The sequence below is a fragment of the Sorex araneus genome, chromosome 6 (genome assembly GCF_027595985.1).
Source record: "Sorex araneus isolate mSorAra2 chromosome 6, mSorAra2.pri, whole genome shotgun sequence".
In the NCBI taxonomy this organism is placed as follows: Eukaryota; Metazoa; Chordata; class Mammalia; order Eulipotyphla; family Soricidae; genus Sorex; species Sorex araneus.
In genome coordinates, this window is record NC_073307.1 from 93599793 (window position 1) to 93620940 (window position 21148).

The 21148-nt window shown below is 62.9% G+C and overlaps 1 protein-coding gene across 3 annotated transcripts in view; it reads right to left on the minus strand.

Annotated features, from left to right (window-relative positions):
- Positions 1 to 21148, minus strand: part of MYH9 (myosin heavy chain 9) — a 76253-nt gene that overhangs the window by 47425 nt on the left and 7680 nt on the right. The window contains exon 1 of one of the 3 annotated variants that reach the window (XM_055141747.1): positions 18769 to 18831. The exons of the other annotated variants lie outside the window; for them this stretch is intronic. The gene's annotated coding sequence lies outside the window, so the exon portion shown is untranslated. Of the gene's footprint in view, positions 1 to 18768; positions 18832 to 21148 lie in introns of those variants that run through there. 3 annotated transcript variants of the gene reach the window in all.

The window sequence follows — 21148 nt, forward strand, 5'->3', positions numbered from 1 at the left end:
AAGGTGGGGTGCGAGCCCCCGGAGTGAGGGGCTGTGAAAACAGGGGGACCGGCCAAAGGGCAGCAGGGGGGCCATTGGCGCACAGAGCTGTCTCCACACGGGAGACCCCCACGGCTTGGGACTCCCCCACTTCAAGTCACGCGTGCGACAAAGGGCCTCCAAGGGTCAGGCCAGTGCCCTGCAGTTGGAACACGTGTCCTGTTTGTGCAGGGCCCTGGTGGGCTCCAGCCCCACAACCACCACCACCCCCCAAAAAAAAAGGGCCAGGGAGAGACTCACAGGGTTGGGGTGACTGTCCCTGGCATGCAGGAGCCCCAGATTTGATCCCGGGCCCCGCATGGCCCCCCGGCACCACCAGGTGTGATCCGAAGGCCAAGCAAAATTGGAATGAAGGTTTTTCTGGAGCCTGGAAGCTAGGAGAGGGGCCGAAGCGCCCACCTCTGACCAAGCACAGAGCCAGAAGCTGGCCCTGAGCACCGTCAAAGGAGCCCCCACATCCTTCCCCCACACCCCCCAAAACGGAGGAAATCACAGAGAAGGTTTACAGAATGAAAGAAAACCGCGTCCTGAAATTCCCGACGCTCTTCCTACCCCAACCAGGGGCAGGGATCAAACCGGGCTTTCACGCTTGGGACGGACTCTCGAACCCTGGGCCCCCACTTCCTGGCTGGCCCCTTCGAGTCCCGGTAGCAACAAAGGGCCAAGCTGACGTCTCACCCCGGGGCCCTGGCACGCGCGGCTTCCGAGCCCGTGTCAGCTCTGAGTCACCGTCTGAACGGGCGTCACCTGTCCCGGGGCGAAGGGCAGCGCTTCCCGAGGGGACAAGTCCACTTGGTCACTCACACAACTGGGGAACCGGGGCTTGAACCCAGGACTGCAGACACCTATATCCTAACAGTCAGGTTTTGTTCTTTTGTTTGTTTCTTTGTTGGGGGTGGGGGGCGTTGCTTTCAGACTACATCCAGCAGTGCTCAGGACTTACTCCTGGCTCTGTGCTCAGGGATCACTCCTGGCGGGGCTCAGGGGACCAATACGAGGTGCCAAATGAACTGCATGCGAGGCCAGCGCCCTGCCCCTGTCCTATCTCTCCAGCCCAATACAGGTGGTCACTTTTAGCAACTGTGTCATTAGCCACAAATTTTTTTTTTTTTTTTTTTTTGCTTTTTGGGTCACACCCGCTGCTCAGGGGGTTCCTTCTGGCTCTGCACGCAGGAATTAATCCTGGCATCACTTCAGGGACCCCATGGGATGCCGGGGATTGAACCCGGGTCGGCCGTGTGCAAGGCAAACGCCCTCCCCGCTGTACTATCACTCCGGCCCGTCCACAAATTTCTTATCTGCGCTGCCACTGGGGTATTTTTTTCTCCCCTCCGCTCTCGCGGGACCTCCCTGAAACCAATTCCCAGAAGTGGGGTGACGGGGGGGATGGGGGGGGTAGAAGAGACAGACAGTTGGCAGCCGGGCCGCGCCCTCCGCCTGCCTTCGGAGCGGGCTGACTGTGCGCAGGCGCTGGGGCTCGCCCCGGCCGGGCGGGGGGTCCAGGCAGGCAGGAGTTAAGGAGGCGGCTTTGGGGAACGGCAGGGCCAGGCCGCGGCGCGCTGTGCGGCTTCCTGCGGGTGCCAGTCCAAGTCCGAGGAAGCCAGGCAGTTGCCTTTTTAGGCCATAATCGAGAGGACGCGACCGGAGGCTAAATTAGGCCGCTCAGGAAATGATGAAACTGAAAGTAAATAGGTTGACCAAAACCCTCGGCTTCCAACCCAAAAAGAAATTCCTCGATTATTTTGCCTTCTCTCCCTTCTCATCCTCCGCCCCCGGCCCTCCCAGCTCTCCGGCCGTTCACTCCTTCCTCTTTGCCCGGGGACCCCTCCGGCCCGCACGCGTGCACTTGCGTGGGACGGGAGTTTATTCTCTTGCATCCAACACCGGGCCCTGAGCGCTCCCATTCCTAGACAGTCACCGGCAAACAGGGCTTGTGAAGGGCCCGCGGTGAGCCCGTGTCCTGGCCGGGAGCGCTCAAGCCCCCTGACCATCCCCCTTCTCCTCTTAATGCTGCCACCCTCTGCTGCCAGCTGCCTTCCTCTGACAGGACAGGGACAGGAGGCCCACGCAGACATCAAACCCGGCTTCCAACCTGGAGGCAAGGGAACACCCGATTTCTCTGTCACACTGTCGTCCCGTTGTTCATCGATTTGCTCGAGCGGGCACCAGTAACATCTCCATGGTGAGACTTGTTACTGTTTTTGGCATATCAAATACGCCACGGGGAGCTTGCCAGGCTCTGCCGTGCGGGCGGGATACTCTCGGTAGCTTGCCGGGCTCTCCGACAGGGAAGGAGAAATAGAACCCAGATCGGCTGCATGCAAGGTAAATGCCTCACCACTGTGCTATCGCTCCAAACTCCCATTTCTCAGCCCCTTGAGATGTTTTCCTGCCAAGGATGGAGCCGTGTGGACCAACCACAGAAACGGAGTCAGCCCTGGAGAGACGCACTAGGGGAGGGAGACGAGATGCAGACAGGGCGGTCAGAGCCCGGGTTCCAGGACAGCAGCCACCCAGTCACTCTCCGGGACCTCAGCAAGAAGAATTTAGAAGCCAGTAGCTATGGATGAAGCTGCAACCCTCCCCCCTCCTGAGACCAGCCCGCTCAGCCCCAGTCACCCCTGCAGCTCTAAGGAAGAAAAAGGCTCAGAGGCACTGAGGGACGGACTCCATCAGACGCCGGGGGTCCCCATACACGCACCCCAGCCCCTGAGGCCACAGCAGACGGCCCCCTGTTCTCTCCCCCTGCAGCCTTCACTCCCGAGTTCCGTGATATGACCAGGAGGTGTGGAATTCCACAGTGGAGGGAGATGGATGAGAGCAACTAAAAAAAAAAAAAGTGAAAGAGCAAAAGACTGGAGCAATAGCACGGCGGGGAGGGCATTAGCCTTGCATGGGGCCAACCTGGGCTTGATGCCCAGCATCCCACAGGGTCCCCCGAGCACCACCAGGAGTGATTCCTGAGAGCAGAGCCAGAAGTGACCCCTGAGCATCGCTGGGTGTGACCCCGCCCCAAAAGAAAAAAGACAGTCACACGCAAACCCACTGGCACACATCTCAGCGACTGACGGAGACTGTGGGAATCCGTGCGAAGAAGCTGCAACTGGGACAGAGGAGGAAGGACCCCGGGGGTACGAGGTGGCAGGAGGCAGGACGGAGACCCCACTGGTTGGAGCGCCCATCTGAGCCCGTGCCCAGGCAGAAAGCAAACTCCTGGGTCTTCTGTCTCCCCCACCCAACTTCACACAACAGTGGGTGCCCGGCAGGCAAGATGCCATGGTGGTGGGAAAGGAGGGAGCCCCAACATGTATACAAGCACGCCCCCCCCTTCCACTCACATGACAGTCAGGACCCCGACCACCACTGACCACCACCACCTTCCACGGCCCCAAAAGGGGAGTGGGCATAGGATTTGCAACAATTATACAGCAGCGGCCAGAGCAAGAGTCCAGCAGGTATGGCGTTTTCCTTGCACGCGGCCGACATGGGTTCAATCCCCAGAATCCCATAGGGTCCCCCAAGCTATTCATGAGTAATTCCTGAGTGCAGAGCCAGGTGTAACCCCTGAGCATCACCAGGTATGACCCAAAAAGAAAAAAAAAAAAAACAGTTATACGGTAAACCAGGGGCCCAACCCAAAGAAACATTATCCCTTCCCTTCCCCTTTTTTTCTTCCTTTTTAAAATGTTTAGAACCCCTGGGTTCCCATGCGTCCCCACCCACAACAGCCAAAACTGGAAATAACCCAAGCATCCGAGAACAGATGAGCGGATCAAGAAGCTAGGGTACACAGACACGATGGAGTATGACTCGGCCATAAGAAAACAGACACTAAAGTGGGGGAAAAGGGAAGAAAATAAAGTCATTGAGGCTGGGGCAATAGTACAGCAGGGAGGGCATTTGCCTTGCACGCAATCGACCCAGGTTCAATTCCCAGCATCCCATAGGGTCCCCCGAGCACCGCCAGGAGTGATTCCTGAGTGCAGAATCAGGAGAAACCCCTGAGCATTGCTGGGTGTGACCCAAAAAGCAAAAGAGGGCTGCCAAAGAAAGAAGGAGAAGGAGGAGAGAGGAGGGAGGGAAGGGGGAGGAAGAGGGAGGGGAGAGGGAGGAGGAGGGAGGGGGAGAGAAAAAGAAGAAGAGAAGGAAGAGGAGAAGGGAGAGGAAGAAGAGGAGGAGGAAGAGGAAGAGAAGAAGGAAAAGAAGAAGGAGGAGGAGCAAGAGGAAGAGAAGAAGGAAGAGAAGAAGGAGGAGGAGCAGGAGAAGGAGGAGAGAGGAGGGAGGGGAGGGGGCGGAGGAGGGAGGGAGAGGGAAAAAGAAGAAGAGAAGGAAGAGGAGGAGGAAGAGGAAGAAAAGAAGGAGGAAGAGGAAGAGGAGGAGGAAGAGGAGGAGGAGCAGGAGGAAGAGGAGGAGGAGGAGTTGCTTTGTATACGGAGGGGCCAGGAGGTATGGGGCCGAGTGAAGGCAGAGGGAGAGACACAGAACTCTCTCTCACCGGTGGGATGTAAGGAAAACAGCAGTGGAAGAGCAAAAGCCCAAAAGTGGAGGAAACAAAGAACATGAGAGCTGTTATTATTCAGTAGGAAACTTGCATAAGGGGCTGGGGGGTAGGCCAGGGAGGGAAACGGTGAACCGGGAGAAGGTGCTGAGAGGTGGCCAAGTGCCGTGCTTGCAGCACCCTCCCAGCAACGGTAGAGACAGTCTGGTGGGCGGGAGGCAAACGGGCAGGGCACATGGGGAGGGCACCGGGGGAGGAAGTGGGCGCTGGTGAAAGCTTTGGTGTGGAAACATTGTATCCCTGAACGCTGCCATGAGTAACTTTGCAACTTCTTTTCGGTTTTGAAGTTACACAGTGAAACACAGTAGCAGCCCCCCCTCCCCAATTAAGAGCTCAGACCCAGCTCTGACCCAGGGGGCCCCCAAAGACACATCCTGGCCCACCCCCACCGTGGCACCTGAACGCTGCCCGCCCCCACCTACATGCTGCCCCTCAGGGTCTCCAGCTCCAGGAAAGCCCAGCCCCGGCGACCCCATCCCTGCTCCTGCAGGGCCCCCCCCAGGGAGCTGACTCACCCGATCCCCCCCATGGCCTCGAATCACCGGATCCCGCCCGGCCCATCTCCCAGGTCCTTCCTTATGTCCCTCCCTGCTCCAGCTCGGTCCCCGCTCTGCCCGGTCTCCAGACTCTGAGAAGGGGCCCATCCTCCTCAAATCCCAGCCCTGAACCCCACAGTTCCTCAGCCACTTTTTTGCGTTCTCTGGGATTCTGAGCCCTGAGCAGAGGCGGGTCCACTTCCTGGGTGGACGGAACCGCCCAGGGAGTTTCCTCGAGATGCTCCAAGTGCTCTGGAGCGGCTGCCCAGAGGGCCAGAGACCCAGGCTGAAAGCATGTGAGGGGGACAGGTGCCTCGTCCGTTGGAAAACCCACGTCCAATCTGTGCCCCCCCAAAATAAGGGGAGAAGGAATGTGGGGGCTCCCCGGCTACAGGAGAGGCGCAAAGGGCTGGATTTGGCAAGGCGCCTGCCTTCCACGCGGCCGCTGCCAGTTCAATCCCCACCACCGCCTGGCCCCCCAAGTGACACAGGGCCGGAGTGACAGCACAGCAGGTGGGGCGCTTCTCTGACACGTGCCAACCCAGGTTCTACCCCCCCCCCCCCCGATTCCCACATGGTCCCTCAAGCCCGCGGGAGCAATCCCTGAGCACGGAGCTGGGAGTAAGCCTATGAAAAAAAAAAAGAAAAAAAGGCTCCAGGCTCATGGTCCCCCCACCCTCTGCCCGCAGCCAGGCCAGACACCCAGGAAGGCCCTGCAGGAGCACATGTGCCGCCTGCGTCCCTGAGAGGCAGCGCGTCCAGCCTGGCCCCTGCAGGGATCACCCTACTGCCCTGCCTCAGTTTCCCAGATGGGCTGCTGTTCTACTGCCCCGGGACTTTGAGCTAATAGGCACGGGACCCCCCCTCTATCCCATCCACCCCAGGGCCATCCTGGGGTTCAGCACTGGGACCCTCTGGACGCAGCACCCCAGGCCAGTCCTGCAGGGGGCCGGCTCTCCCCGGGTTCTGGAGCAGCGGGAGGGTCCGCCCAGAGCCCAGAGGTAGGGAGCTGGGGTGGGGGGCTCCCCGCCCCACTGCAGGAATGCTGTTTGCTTCCAGAAGGAGCCTGGGCTTGTTTCCATGAGCAGCCTTCCAGCCAGGCCTCTGCAGATGCCGGGCAGATAAGGAAGCCCAAGACCAGGCCCGAAAGAATTTCGCACTCAGCCCCAGAACCCGGCCCTTGCTGCCAGGAGGGGCTTGGGGGGAGGGGGGGCGGCGAGATGGGCCCGAAGGCACCTGGAGAAGGCTGCCCCCATGCTTGGCACCCAGCGAGCCCAGATCAGTGCCATGGACACGGGGAACACGTATGGGGGGAGAGGGGGCACGAAGCCTTCCTGGATTCCTTTCTTGCATATGGATGGGATCGAGAGGGGAGGGGGAGGGGAGGGGAGGGGAGACTCAGCCCCATCTTATCAGCCATCCTGAGGAATGTGGGCTTTATTCTAGGGACAGGAGATGCCTGCAGAGGGGGCGGTGACATCATGGGATCTGTATTTTAAGGAGCTCGCCCTCCCTGACCTCCACTTAGGGGGCTGGGAGCACAAGGGGTGGGGCGGGGGGCACCAATAGGGAGCACCCCCATTCCAGAGAGAAAACTGGGGGACAGGCGTGGGACGGAGTGGTCCCGGGTCCGAGATGGGGAGGGGGGTGGGTAACAGTCGCTGACCACCTGGCGCAAGGGGTTTCCTGGGCTCAGTGTCCACCCACCCCTGGGAGTGACCCGGTGGGTGTCCAGGCTGCAGCCCTGACAGTGTCCCCGTGGCTCCGGGACAGGCAGCAGGTGTCACCCCAACCACAACGGTCCCTGCTCAGGGCCGCGGGACTGGGGCAGAGAGAGACAGGACAGCAGGTGAGGCACAGTCTACGCACACGTATGCCCCAGACTCCATCCCCGGCACCCCACAGGGTCCCCCGAGCCCCACCAGGAGTCACTCCTAAGCACAGGGGCAGGAGTAATCCCTGAGCACTGCTGGGCGTGGCAAAAAAAGAAAGAAAGTAGCAGTCAATTAGAAGCTTGTGGGCAGTTGGCCGGGGAGACCCGCCACCGAGTGTCACCCGTGTTCAGGATGCCAGCATCTGCCCCCCGCGCAGCAAAATCGCACGGTTCTGACCCATTCACTCTCGCAACATTGAGAATCACACCAGGGCGGGCCCGCTGCGCGCACCTCCCCAGCCCCACCTCCCCGGCCCGCCTCCGCTTGCCTGGACCCCCACCAGTCCCCTTCGACCCCTCCTGTCAGTCCCAACCCCCCCACTCCCCAGAGAGCCCCCCACAGCCCCCTACTGAGAACGGTCTCCCCCACCCCGGCCACTCCTGCAAACTCTGCAGACTTCATGTCTAAATGCTTTTGCAAAAAGAGTGGGGTGCGACCGTCCTGGGAGGCCCCTTTTTTTTTTTTTTAAGGTTCTGGGCCAGTATTGCCACTGCAAACTGCAAGGGGAGACAGAAGCTCCGCAGGTGAGGCCCCCCCTGTGACTCCTGACTGGCAACCTCTCCCCCCCGCCCGAGTCCACGCCCTGGTCCTCCATGTGAGCCAGACGGCCGACGGGGGCAGCCCACACACCACTGGCAGGGGTCAGGGGGAGCCGCTGTCACTGCGCTGGACGGTGGGCAGGGAGGCCCTGCAGGCTGGCTCTGCGGGTACCAGCCCCCGACGTGGCTTCCGGGGTCAGCGTTTGCCAGTGAGACGAGGCCTGGGCCTCACCCGCCCTTCCAAGTGCAATCACTCAGCCCCCTCGGGGGCAGCTGTGGAGAAAACCCATGCAGGCCGTGCCCTCCCCAACAGCAGGTCAGATGACCCCCCTCCACCTCACTCCCAGGGCTGGCAAGGCAGAATGAACTGATGGGGAGCAGTTCCCGAACACGCTGGCCCGGGCGCCTGCAGGGAGCTCTGCCCACACACACATACAGGCACGCATGCGCGCTCGCACACACAGGCACAATACACACGTTACACAGACAGGCACACAGGAACTCAGTCATGGGCACGTGTGCACGCGGGCAAGCACTCCAGTGCCCGCACATATCCATGCACACTGCATGCAAACACACACACAGACACATGCACAGACACCCATAATGCACACGTACAGGCATGCACACGTGAGCATGTTCATGAAAATGCCTGGACTGCATGGACATGCATTCAAACGTACCCAGGAGGATACACATGGATGCATCTTTACATACTCACACACAGACATGCAGGTACATACACACACACACACACACACACACACACACACACACACACACACACACACATACACACACACTTACCCGGGCATGCCCAGGGCAGCCCGAACCCCGGGCCAGTCAAGACAACCTTCCTCTCCGCCTCCCTCTGCTAAGCACTGAACCCCAGCGCCGGAAAATAACCCAAAAGAAAAGATCTCCGTGGCCAGCCCTTCCTGGGAGCCGCCTGCCGGGGAGAGTTCCTGAATTCCCCTGAATCCATGTCCGAGAGGGCACCTTCGAGATCAGAGACTTAAGGCAACCTCTAAAGCCACACAGGTCGGGGCCTGCAGGCTCGCCGTGGCTCGTTACCCTGGGAACGAAGCTTAAATGATACAAACCCCCTGACACAGCCTCGTACATGGGGGGCTGACAGCTCAAAGACACCCCCCCCCGCAAAGGTCCCCACACGCCGAAAAGCAGAGGCTCATGAGCTGATGCCCCGAGGAAGGTCCCCGTCCCCCAGATGGTCCCGTGTCCAGGATGCAGGACAGCGAGGCCGGAGCTGGGCTTCTCTGCGGGTGTCCAGGGTCCCGGCCCCACCACCGGCTTCCTGGGCAGGTCGCGAGGGACCCCACAGGGCAGTGGGTCTCCCGGTGGAGGCAAAGACGCCATCCGGGCCCCCGAGCCTGGCTTGGCGCCCTCACTACGGAGCCAGATGCTCCCTGGACACGTGGGGGCACGGCCAAGCCGGGCAGCAGGGAGCCCACGGGGCAGTCAGTGGGTTCACAGGGCCATTGTGAGGAGAGAAAGGAGCCCGGAGCAGCGGGGTGGGGCTTGCCGGCGCCCTTCCCCCACCGTCCCGGCGTGCTGGCACGGCTCTCCAGAAGTCTGTGTCCCGCCACTGAGCTCAGTGACTCAGTCCCCAGCGCAGACCACTTTGGGGGGGGGTTGGGGGGCTGAAGTCACATCCTGCCTAGCCTCATTCCACATGACTGCTCCCCCGCCCCCACCCGGGGCAGCAGCGCGATTCCCAGAATCCTGTCAAGAACTCGAGGTGAGAGGCCACGGGCACGCAGCCCACCCAGGATCAATCCCCAGCACCCCACCAGCGTCTCCGGGGTGCTGCCAGGAGTGACCCCCCGAGTGCAGAGCCCAAGGGCATGCCCTGAGCACCGCCGGGTGTCGCCCCCAAAACAAAAAAAAAAAAACAAAAAAAACTCAAGGTGAAGGGTTTGATCTTGCTGATGGCTCAGGGACAGTAGGTGAGTGGGGAGGGGACACGGGTCACCTCAGACCCGGGGGCAGGAACCACGAACAGCCAGAGCCCCGACTATCCCTAACTGGGGTGGGGGAGTAGGGGGTAGTCTGTGTATTTTTATCTCAAATCTGTTTAAAAAAAAAAAATCAAGGGGCTGGAGCGATATAGCACAGTGGGGAGGGCATTTGCCTCGCATGTGACCGACCCAGGTTGGATTCCCAGCATCCATAGGGTCCCCTGAGCACCGCCAGGAGTAATTCCTGAGTGCAGAGCCAGGAGTAACCCCTGTGCATCACCGGGTGTGACCCGAAAAGAATAAATACATAAATAAATATTTTTTAAAAAAAAATCAAGCAAAACTGTGAAAAGGGGCCCTGTGGGTGCTGAGGGTTCGAACCTGGGGCTCCTACGAGCCACGTGGGCACACAGCGGAGCCAGCTCCCCGCCCCCCTCAAACCCGTTTGTTTTTTCCTACATCGCAGAGACAAGGAGCAAGTCGCTTCGTGCGAGGGAGCAGACACCCCCGGCGCTGGCGTTTCCCGCGCCCGTCAATTCGGCAGCTTTTCTAAAAATACTGGTTGCTCACCCACTAGTGAGTCCCAGGTGACAGCTGTCTGAAAGGCACCCGGTGGGGTCTGCCGTCCACTCGCCCAGATCACACAGCACCTGAGATCCAGCAAAAGCTCCCCCCACCACCGCCCCCACCCCGGTGAGGCCCACCAGGCGGACCCCCTCAACCTCCCCCTGAGCCGTCACCTGTGGACCCTCACACTCAAGAGACAGACTCGGGGGGCTGGAGCAATAGCACATCGAGGAGGGCGTCTGCCTTGCACGAGGCAGACCCGGGTTCGATTCCCAGCATCCTGGTCCCCTAAGCACCGCCAGGGGTAATTCCTGAGTGCAGAGCCAGGAGTGACCCTTGTGCATCGCCAGGTGTGACCCAAAAAGCAAAAAAAAAAAAAAAGACAGATGGGGGGGTAGAAGGGAGGAGGTGAAGGAACTGCCTGAATTTGGGGCCTCAATTTGGGGGATCAGAGGAAATGGCCTCTGAGAACCCGAAAATCAGGGGCAGAGAGAGAAACTTGAACCCGGATTCCTCCACAAAACAACAGGTCAAACCTACACCCTCCAGCGCCCTGGGAGAAGCCCCTGGGAAGTGCCCAGAGGTGATCCACTCGAGACTTACTACGAGCCAGAGAGAGCATGGGGGGCAGAGGGGAGGGGGCAGGGGGGAAGGCCTGGCACCCCAGCACAGTCACTGAGCACAGAGGCCAGAAATGGGGCAGCCCGGAAGTCGACCCCCACCCCATCTGAGAGTTGGGGCCTCACTCAGGCATCACCACCCACCTGTGCCGCCACCCCCGCCCCCCCAAGGCACCACCCCTGGCATGGCCCCTCCTCCTCCTCCATCACAGCGAGGTCGCAGACTTGAGCTCTTGGGAAGTCACCCGCGGGAAGGGAAGGGGGTTCGAGGGCAGCCAAACCAAGGTCGGGATGAGCCGGCCACGGGTGAGAGCTGGCCTGGGAAGGGCGGGGGCGGGGGGGGGGGCGGCAGGCGCTGGGTGGCCCCGAGCACGCCGGGATGGCAGAAGCCAAGACTCGAGGGCGGAGCACTCGCCCCGCACACCTGAGGCCCCAAGTTCCGTCCCCGGCACCCAGCAAATGAGACTCCCCCACCCCACCCACCCCCCCAGACACGGTGAAAACAACAGCCGAAGGAGCCGGGCGCTGGGTGGTGGGTGCACGGCCTCTCCTCTCCCCCGGTTGGCCACGCTGGCCACAAGGGGGACAGGTGCACTCTCCAGAGAGGCCAGCGGTCACCGAGGTCTCCCAGAGCCTCGGGCCAGCCCGGGGAAAAACAAACCCTGGAGTGGAGATAAAGGCCTGGCCTCGGGGGTGTCCGCTGACACACAGCCCCCACCGGGCCCGGCCGGGCTGCCCGGCTGCAGGCTGCATGACCTCACCGTGTCCTTCACCCGCAATCCGGCCGCTGCTTATTTTACCCCCCACCAAGGACCGTGCCTTTGCCCCACAGCGCCCAGTCTGCGTCCCAGGACGTGCCCGGAGAGGGACAGGGGGAGCCCCCTCTACCAACACGGCCAGATTTGGTGCCACCATCCTGCCCCGTGCAAGGCCCCCGAGGCCCCAGGGACACATGCACACACAGCCAGACCCATGAGACACACACACCAGCGCACGTCCACGCATGCACACACGTACGCCCCAGGGAATGCAGGTTCAGGGGTCGTCACGCTGCCCCGAGCCAGGCCCACCAGTTGTGACCCCCCCAAATCTCCACCTGGGGGACGGAGGGCATCGAAGGGACCACAGAGCCTGCTGCCGAGGTCACACTCCCCTCAGGGGGCTTGTCTGGAAGTGGGGGGGTTCTCACTCATGCAGGCAGGCCCCCCAGGAGGCAGGGTCTGTCCCAAGAGGGCAGCTGGAGAAGTGACCAGCTCCAGGGGCTCCCGTGGGGTTCTGGGGTCCGGCCCCCACTCAGTTCAGCCCCTGGAGCACCAGACAAGCAGGGCAAGGGCCAGGGAGGGCTGCCCCGTCGCCCCTCACCCAGCCAGCAGGGGGTTCCCCCAGGCTACACTCAAGCCCCCCCCTTCCAAATGCCTTTTGCCCTGGGCTCTTGAGGGGAGGGGCCGTGAGGGGACAGGGGCGTCCATCCCCCCCACTACCACCCCCCTAAGCTGTCCGGATTCACTGCGAACAAGCCAGGAGGGGTCCATGACCTGCACCCCGCAACCAAACCCACCCCAGATGTCCCAGGCCTGGGAGCACAAAGCCCCCCCCCCCCTCCCCGGAAGCACTCGGCCTCCTTGCGTCTGGCCCCTGATCCCTGCCCAGGTCGGCAATGACTATCGCATTCCTGGCATTCTTGGCAGCCAGCCAGGGGGGAGGGCCCCCGCTCCCGTGAATGGGAGGAACTGAAGCCTCAACCCGGGGAAGGCAGAACCCACCCAGGTCCAGCCCCGGTCCACCCAGTCTCGCTCCCAGATCCTGATGGGCTGGGGGTGGGGTGGGGCCGGGCCATCACCCCAGTGCTCATCCAGGGCGCAGGAGGTGACCGAGGTGGCGAGGCACAGGGAGTCCCACCGATCTGGCCTCTCGGCCCCCAGGGAGTGGGATGGAAGCTGGGAGGTGAGAGGTCAGGTCTGGGCCGCAGGATGCCAGGGCCAGGGACTTCCCGGTCCCCACTCTCACGGATTCCAGGGCTCGGCAGGGGGTAATTAATCGGTTAATGAGGCATTTTTCACGAGGGCCTGGCGAGACACACGGCGGCGGCCACCACCACTTTCTCTACCTCCTCCTCCTCCTCCTCCTCCTCCTCTCCCTCCTCCTCCTCCTCCTCTCCCTCTCCCTCCTCCTCCTCCTCCTCCTCCTCCTCCTCCTCCTCCTCCTCGCCCTGGCAAAAAGGTTGGGGGGCTGGGGGGAGGTGACAGACCCTATCTGGGCGTCATAGGCCCGAACTCGACTTCTCTGCAGAGACCAGGCCGGGTGACCCACCCCGCCGCCCTGGCGGTGCCTCGCCTGGACCGGGGAGGGTGGTGCTTTTCTGTGTGTCTGAGAGCACGGACGTCCCCAAACCTCAGCCTTTGTAACCTGAGCCCAGCGGCGGGAAGAAAGGCAGGAGGGCGCAGGCGGCAGATGAGGCTGCAGATAGGAGCTGAGCATCCGTCCAGGGCCGGTCCCTGGGGCCCTGCTCCCAGCTAGGAAACCATCTTCCCACTCCGCCACCAGGCTGTCTTGGAGGACAGTCTTAAACAGATTCCTAAAAGAACGAGAAAATGCGGGGCCGGAGGGATAGCGCAGCGGGTGGGGCGTTTGCCTTGCACGCGGCCGACCCGGGTTCAATTCCCAGCATCCCATAGGCTCCCCTGAGCACTGCCAGGGGTGATTCCTGAGTGCAGAGCCAGAAGTGACCCCTGTGCATCGCCGGGTGTGACCCCCCCAAAAAAAAGCAAAAAAAAAAAAGAGAGAGAGAGAAAATGCAGGGGAAGGGGGGAGGGGGGCACACGGGACTAATGGCACCTGGCAGAGCACCATCCCGGCAGCACTGCCACTGTGGCCCGACCCCACCCAGGGCTCCCCACGACCAAGGGTGAGATCTCCGGGGCCCTGACCACAGCCACCCAGACAGAAGGGAAGCGGGTGGGGGCGGCCTCTGCGCCATCCCGGACAGCCCGGCACCAGGCTTTCAGAACCTCCGTGCGCGGGGAACAGAAAGGAAGAGAGCTGAACCTCGAGGCGCCCCAGGAGGCTTCCCCCCAACCCCCCACCATTCCACACCAGGAAGTCGGCCCCACGACAGCCACATGACTCAGCTCAGGTCAAAGGGCTGGGCAGGGAAAGGAGGGAAAGGAGGAGGAAGAACAGGAGGAGGAGGAGGAGGAGGTGGAGGTGGAGGAGGAGGAGGAGGAGATCAGGACGGGGCACTCGAGCCCCCTGACAGTTTCTTTAAGTGCTGGACACAGACACGACCCGTGGGGTCAAGTCTCAAAGCTCAAAGGAGCAACACGCCCCCTCCCCCCCCGCCAGGGTCTGTGTCTCAGGGTCACCTGCATTTCTGCATTAGCCTGGGCTAAGGGCCCGGGGGAGGTCCCTCTACCTGAGGAGGGTCTCTGTCCAGCGGCTGGACAGCCGCCGGGAGAGGCTCTAAGACGGCTGCACCCTGGAGGGAGGGGGCGGGGCACAGCTGCTGACACCCCGTGCCCCCCCCCCCCCGAGGCTGGGGCTGCCAGGACCCCTCGCTCAGGGGAAGACGACGTTCACGGCTCGTCAGTCTCCAGAACACGCTTGCTCCCCAAGAATTGGGGGGTGAGGGGCTTGCGATCGCCCTGGTGAGGAAGGCAACAGGTGCTGAGCCTCACTCAGGCAGGGCGAAGGCGGCAGGAGAGGGCAAGAGAGTGGACGATGCACCTGGGCCCGTCCATGCCTCAGCGCCCCCCAGGCGTGGACGGAGGGTGGGCTGGAGACAAGGGATCAGGATGGGGCGGAGGGGGGAGGGGGGGTTCTGCCCTCGGATCCGGATGTGGAAGTGGGGCTGGGGGACCTGCTGACCCCACAACCCCCTCCTCCGCCCTGGGCTGCTATAGACCCAGACGGACCCTCCCCCAAACACGGCCGTCGGAGCCGCTCAGCTCAGCACAGGGATGCTGGCAGCGGACGGGAAGACGGGCGGCTGGGCCGGAAAGGGGGCTGGGGGGCCAAGACAGCCCCGCACAGGCCCCTCCCACCTGGGGACGGGGTCTCTGAGGACCGGAAGCCCGGGGGGCACCTTGATGCTGGACTTCCGGCCCCAGGTTCCCCGCAGGAGTCTGCTCACTGCCTGCACCCCTGCAGCCCTTTGTCCTAGGCCGCCCTCTCGGCGGTGCCCGGGGCACACCTGCCGCACCCTATCCACAGAGCCAAGGACAGAGGCTCTGGGTGTGGGGGTGGGAGACCCTGGCATGGCTCGCCAGCCCCCCAGTGGGCTCGGACACATGCTCCAGGAGAGAGAGCTGGAAGTGAGGTGGGGGGCAGTGGGATGGCAGCTTCTGGGCCCACCCACTCCCTTTCCCCGGGGCGGCCGCCCCCGTGCCTGGCTCCCACTCTCCCTCCTGCCGCGCCAGCTGGGGAAGAGCGGAAACGCGCAGAAGCTCGGCGGGGTGGGGGGGGGGGGGGCAGCGGGCGGAGGGGAGAAGCGCCCCGGCTCTGCCCAAGCACGCCCTGGACCCCAGAGCCCCGGGACCCCGAGGGAGGCGTTACAGAACCCGTGGGGGCAGGGGGGGTGAGGGTTTCACCCTGAGTGGGAAAGGGGGCACCACTGAGGCTGGTGACGGGAGCTCCCGGTGGGGGCTGGGGGGCTGGAGGCCGAGGGCTCCTTTCGGGGTCCGGCCACCTGGGAAGGTGTGGGGTTCAGGCCAGGCTACCTGAGCGGACTTGCATGGGGCAGCAGGGAATGAGGGGGGCGGGGGGACTGGAAGGAGGACAGCTCCCCCACCTGAGAGACTCCGGAGCCCTCGACTGCCCCGGCTCAGGCCGGCCCCGTCACTCTTACCGGGGCAAACCCCTCCTGCCTCAGAGCAGCCTCTGGGATGCCGTAACTTCCTTTTTGCAACAAAACTAAACTGTTGCAACTTGTTGCTACAGTTGAGAATCTTCCGGCAGGCAGGGGACGGCGAAGGAGCCCCAGCGGCCAGTGAGCACCCAGGCTGGGTGGGCAGCAGCGGCCTCGGCCTCCCTCCTGCACCACCCTCAGCTGCCTCTCACCTGGGGGCTTGGGGGGGGCCGGGGTCTCCCCACGAGGTCTGAGGGCCACTTCCCCAGCTCCTGCAGCCCAGCGCCCCCCTCCCCGAGTCTGAGCGAGCGCTCTGCTCCCGGCCACCCCAACCACTCAGGAGCGCGGAGTGGGGTGGGGCTCCCAGCCCCCGCCCCCCCAGAGGGCCCCTGGCCCAGGTTCCCCAGGTGTCCCAGCTGATGACAAAGTGGTTTGACCTGTTTCCCACCAACTGCAGAAAACTGCTTTCTGCTGAGCTTACCTGGGCCACAAGCCCCCCAGCCCAGATGCGGCCCACCCACCCCACCCTTCCCCCCATCTGGACCCCCAGCACCCCCCCACCCCCGGGGACGGACCGCTGGGCTCTCTCCTCCTCCAAGTCCGGCCACCCCGACCTCCCTCTTTTTTTTTCTTTTGGCTTTTTGGGTCACACCCGGCGATGCACAGGGGTTACTCCTGGCTCTGCACTCAGGAACTACTCCTGGCGGTGCTCAGGGGACCCTATGGGATGCTGGGAATCGAACCTGCCCGACCCTCCTCTCACCTGCCAGCGGCGCTGCTCCGGGCTGGGAGCTGCATGAATTCCACCCCCCCCCCCCCCAGCCCGGGACCGTCCCAGTCCCGTCAAGGGACGGCTCCTTCCCCGTGTAAATAAATGATGGGGGACAACGACACCACATTAAAGATAATAATGGGGGAGGTGGATGGGAAGGTGCGAGACTGGCACCCAGGGCGTCGGGGCACCCCCACTCCCCGCTGCCCCTCTGTGCAGGTGGGTGCCAGCCTCTCGCACACATTCCCTTAACACAGCTAAGCTACGTCAGAGAAGCGAGTCCGGGCTACCCCGGGGAGATGCTGCAGTGGCCAGCGCAGGGACAGGGGCTGGGAAAAGCTGCCCCCCCCCCGCCTCCCGACACGCACACACACACACACACACACACAGTGACACGTCACCTGGCTATCCGGGCTGCCACGCCCCTTTCCGTCGCCTTCCACAGGAAGCAGTCCAGGGACCACGGCTCCCACCCCGGGGAAAAGTCTCCTGCACCCAGGAAGGGCGGCCGGCCAGCTACGGGCGCCTCCCCGGGCAGTCACCCCGGAGGGCACGCCCCAGAGCGAGCCCCTGGGAAGCTAGGCGGGGAGCTCCTGAGGAGGAGAAAGCAGCCAGCCCTGGTGACTAACAGGGCCCGGGCCACCTGCATCAGCCCTGCACACGCTCGGGGTGCTGAGCGCAGCACCTCAGCCCTGCTCCCCGGGCGCACGGAGCCACAGCCCAGCCTGGCGACTGGCTCACACGCCGCCTCCTCCTCCTCCGGGAAGCCTTCCAGAAAACCCCACCCTCTGCACACCCACCACCACCACCACCACCGCAGTGGGCATCAGCACCTGGAAACAGGAGTCCTCCCTTCCGGACCAGTAGCTGCCCTAAGCCCAGGAGGAAGCCCTGGGGATTGCTTTCTGCATGAAATGGACAGATGGACATGAAGGACGAAGGAATCCAAGGGAGGGGATGGTGGCCAGATGAGACCCGGGGACCAAGACAGCGTACACCCTCAGGCTGGCGGCCCCCGTACCCCCCCCCCCCCGCCAACAGCCGCCCAGGGCGGATACTTCCTGGCTCTGGCCCTCTCCCCTGCGCTCCCTTCGCGCCGACTCCACGTGTGAAAAATGGCCAGCGAGGTCAAAGGGGGAAGACGGTAGCCACAGCGACATCCGAGCACGGGGAACCTTGCGGATGGGAGGCCCCGTTCTGCGTCCCCGAGCTCTGGGGCCTCCTGACTTCACTCAGCTAGGCAGAGACCTCAGGCGCTGGCCCCCCGCCCGGGGTCCGCAAGGAGAGAGGCAGCTGCCAGGTCACACCGGGCTCTAGAGTCAGGGCCCCTGCTCAGCCTCCTCACCTGTAAGATGCAAAGACACGTCCCCCCCACCCCCAGCCCCCGCCCGCCTTGTGGGAACAAGGCCAGAGGCGAATAAGGAAACTGGAGAGAATGGGAGCCAGGGCCAGCACAGCCCATGCCTGCTGGCATCTGTCGACCGTCGGGCAGGAGAGATGGCACAGGTGGCAGGGGGCGGGGGGGAGGTAAGGCAGACGCCCCGAGTGCCCGGGAATGAGCCTCGGCACCGCCGGGCGCAGCCCTGCCCAGCCCCTATGCGTCAAACACAGTTCATCACTCGGACTCCTACGAGCAGGGCCGGGGCCGGGACCCAAACATCCGATTCACCGCGGACCCCACCCGCCGCCTCCTATCGGGATGAACTTGAGCCCAGACATCTGATGCCCACACCTCGCCAACATCATCCATCAGGCTGACACCGCAGGCCGGGCCTCACGCCCCACCTTCCTGCCAGGTGGAGAGTCGGGGAAAGCCGATGCCAAGCTGCGCGGTTCGGTCCCATGGGCACGCGGGGCGGGACGGGCCTGTGAGCGCGGCCCGTGTTCCCCCTTGGCCCCCTCCCGTCTCCTCTCTCTCTCTCTCTCTCTCTCTCTCTCTCTCTCTCTCTCTCTCTCTCTCTCTCTCTCTCTCTCTCCCCATCTCCTCTCTCTCTCTCTCTCTCTCTCTCTCTCCCCCCCCCGCCTCCCCCCACGACCCTGCTGAAAGCAGAAGGCACCCGGGGCCGGGCGCGGGCCCTCTGCCCACGTGTCCCAGGTACCTGGCACGCTGCAGCCACCCTGCCCAAGCCCAGGGGGTGCCCCGTGTGCGTCTGGGCAGAGAAACCAGGGCTCGGCACCCCCCACTGCAATAGCGATCGGGGAGACTCAGGAGAGACCCTTCCACATGGCTGCCGAGATGTCATCCCTGCCTCACGCCATGTCCTGCCACCAAGCACCCCGCGGCTCTGCGGGTGGAGGTGCGGGTGGGCGGGGGTGGGGGCATCTCTCGGGGCCTCCCGCAGCCTCAGTCCCCTCAGCCTCAAGTCCCCAGACTCACTTACCCGCTGAGCGACACAGCCCAGCCTGGGGCAGACTCGACCGAGCACCCGGCAGGGAGCAGAGCCTGGAGAGCCGAGGGAAAACTCCCTCACGGCGGCCCGGTTCGACGGAGGGGCCCCCAGCGCCGGCCTTTATGTTTATCAGGCAGGAAGTGGCCTTCGCCGGCCCAGTGACTTCATGCAAAACACAGGAAACGCAGAGGGTTCCGAGCCCAGACAACTCTACAGCAAGATGCCTTGGCGGCTGAGGAACAGCTTTGGGGGTGTTTTCCGCCCCCCACCATGCTTTAAGCCAACCTGGGCCGCAGTGTGGCGAGGCTGCAAAGGCTGCAGGCTCCGACCCCGGCCAGAGTCTCTGTGATCACCATCCCGTGTCGTCACCGATACCAGGGGGAGGGAAAGGGGTGACTCGCTTCTGGTGGGCCCCACGGGGCCAGGGGTGCGACCCGGGGTTCCTGCGTGCAGAGCCTGTGCTCCAGCCCTCGAGCCCCACAAACTCCACACCGCACAGCTGTCCCACAACCAGAGGCTCCTGATCAGACACCGCAGACAGGGACAGGGAAGAACGGGGACACTCGGCACCTGGCACCCTCACGACGGGCCCGGTGACACAGTAAGCGGGAAGGAGGGGGGGTAGGGCAGAGCAGGGCGGCACCCAGGACCCGGGTTTTCTCTCCGCTCTGTGCAGGTTTTAGAGGGAAAACGCCCCCACACACAGCTCACCCGGGACACTCTCGGGCTGAGTGAGACTTTACTAGAAATCAGGCCTGGCCGGAGGACAGGGCGGCCAGTGTGCGGGCTGCAGGCCGGCCCGCGGCCCCCAAGGCGCCTGGCACTCCCCCATGTGAAATATTGATGTTTGGGCTGTGGGAACGCAGCGTCTAAGTGGCCCTGCCCAGCTGGAAGAAGTTCAGAGAAGCCCAAAGTACCTCCCACTCCAGCGCGGCACCCTAGCGGCCCCCCTCTCAAAAACAGGATGGGGGGGAAGAAATAAGAAAAAGATGAAGGGTGCAGATGAAAAGACCCTAGGGGAGAGATTGAAAGGAGCCAAGTGTGTGTTGCTTTGGCTAAACCGTGCAAAAGAGGCAAGAGAGCAGCGGGACGGGTCTGGAAACCACTTTCAAGCCTCCTGGGCCCAGAGCAGCGGTACAAGCAGGGAGGGCGCCCGCCTCACCCCCAGGGCAATCCAGGTTTGGCCCCTGGCATCCCGGAGGGTCCCCCAAGCACCACCAGGAGTGATTCCTGAGTTGCAGAGGCACTGGGAGGAAGCCCAGGTGTGGCTCCATAAGCAAAAACAAAACGAAAGAGAGGCTGGAGTGATAGCACAGCAGGGAGGGCGTTTGCCTTACACGTGGCCGACCCGGGTTCGAATCCCAGCATCCCATAGGGTCCCCTGAGCACCGCCAGGGGTGATTCCTGAGTGCATGAGCCAGGAGTGACCCCTGAGCATCGCCGGGTGTGACCCAAAAAGCAAAAAAAAAAAAAAAGATGAAAGAATCAAAGCCAGGACATACAAGTTTGAGAGCGAGGCTCGGGGTTCGGCAGTTGCCCTCTCCAGTGCACCGGGAGTTTAGGCAAACCTCCCCCTCCGACTGGCGTCAAAGTCGGGGGCTAAAGTAACCCTGGGACCCCTTCCAGCTCAGACATTCTTCCACTCTGTCACTCAGAATGTTCCTTGGGCTGTTGTTGCTGATTTGTTTTGGGGGGAGCAGGAGGCCCCCAACAGTGCTGGGGCTCCAGAGCGGGGGATGCAACCTGTGTCGAGTCAGTCGGACACTTTCTCCTGCCCTGGGAACCAGCCCACGGGTGGTTCCTTTTAAGCAGGGCATCCTGAGTGAAGAATGATGAAGGCCAGGGGCTGGAGCGATAGCACAGCGGGGAGGGCGTTTGCCTTGCACACAGCCAACCTGAGTTCCATTCCCAGCATCCCATAGGGTCCCCCGAGCACCGCCAGGGGTAGTTTCTGAGTGCAGAGCCAGAAGTGACCCCTGTGCATGGCCGGGTGTGACCCAAAAAGCAAAAAAAAAAAAAAAAGGAATGCTGAAGGCCAGAGCAATAGCACAACAGGCAGGGTGTCTGCCGTGCATGAGGCTGACCCGGGTTCTATCCCCAGCATCCCATAGGGTCCCCTGAGCCCACCGGGAGTGATTCCCCGAGCACAGAGCCAGGAGTCAGCCCTGAGCACTGCTGGGTGTGGCCAAAAAGAAAAAAAAAAATCTCAGACCAAAGTTCCCTAGATAAAAATGGAGGCAACCAAGGTCTGTTCTGAGTCTCCACCTCAGGAGGCACCAAGGAAGTCGCCTGGGGGCGGGGCAAGCACAGATGTTCGACTTCCCTCCAGACTGGGGCCACCCTGCCCCCCGCCAGCAGGAAGCCGCACCCG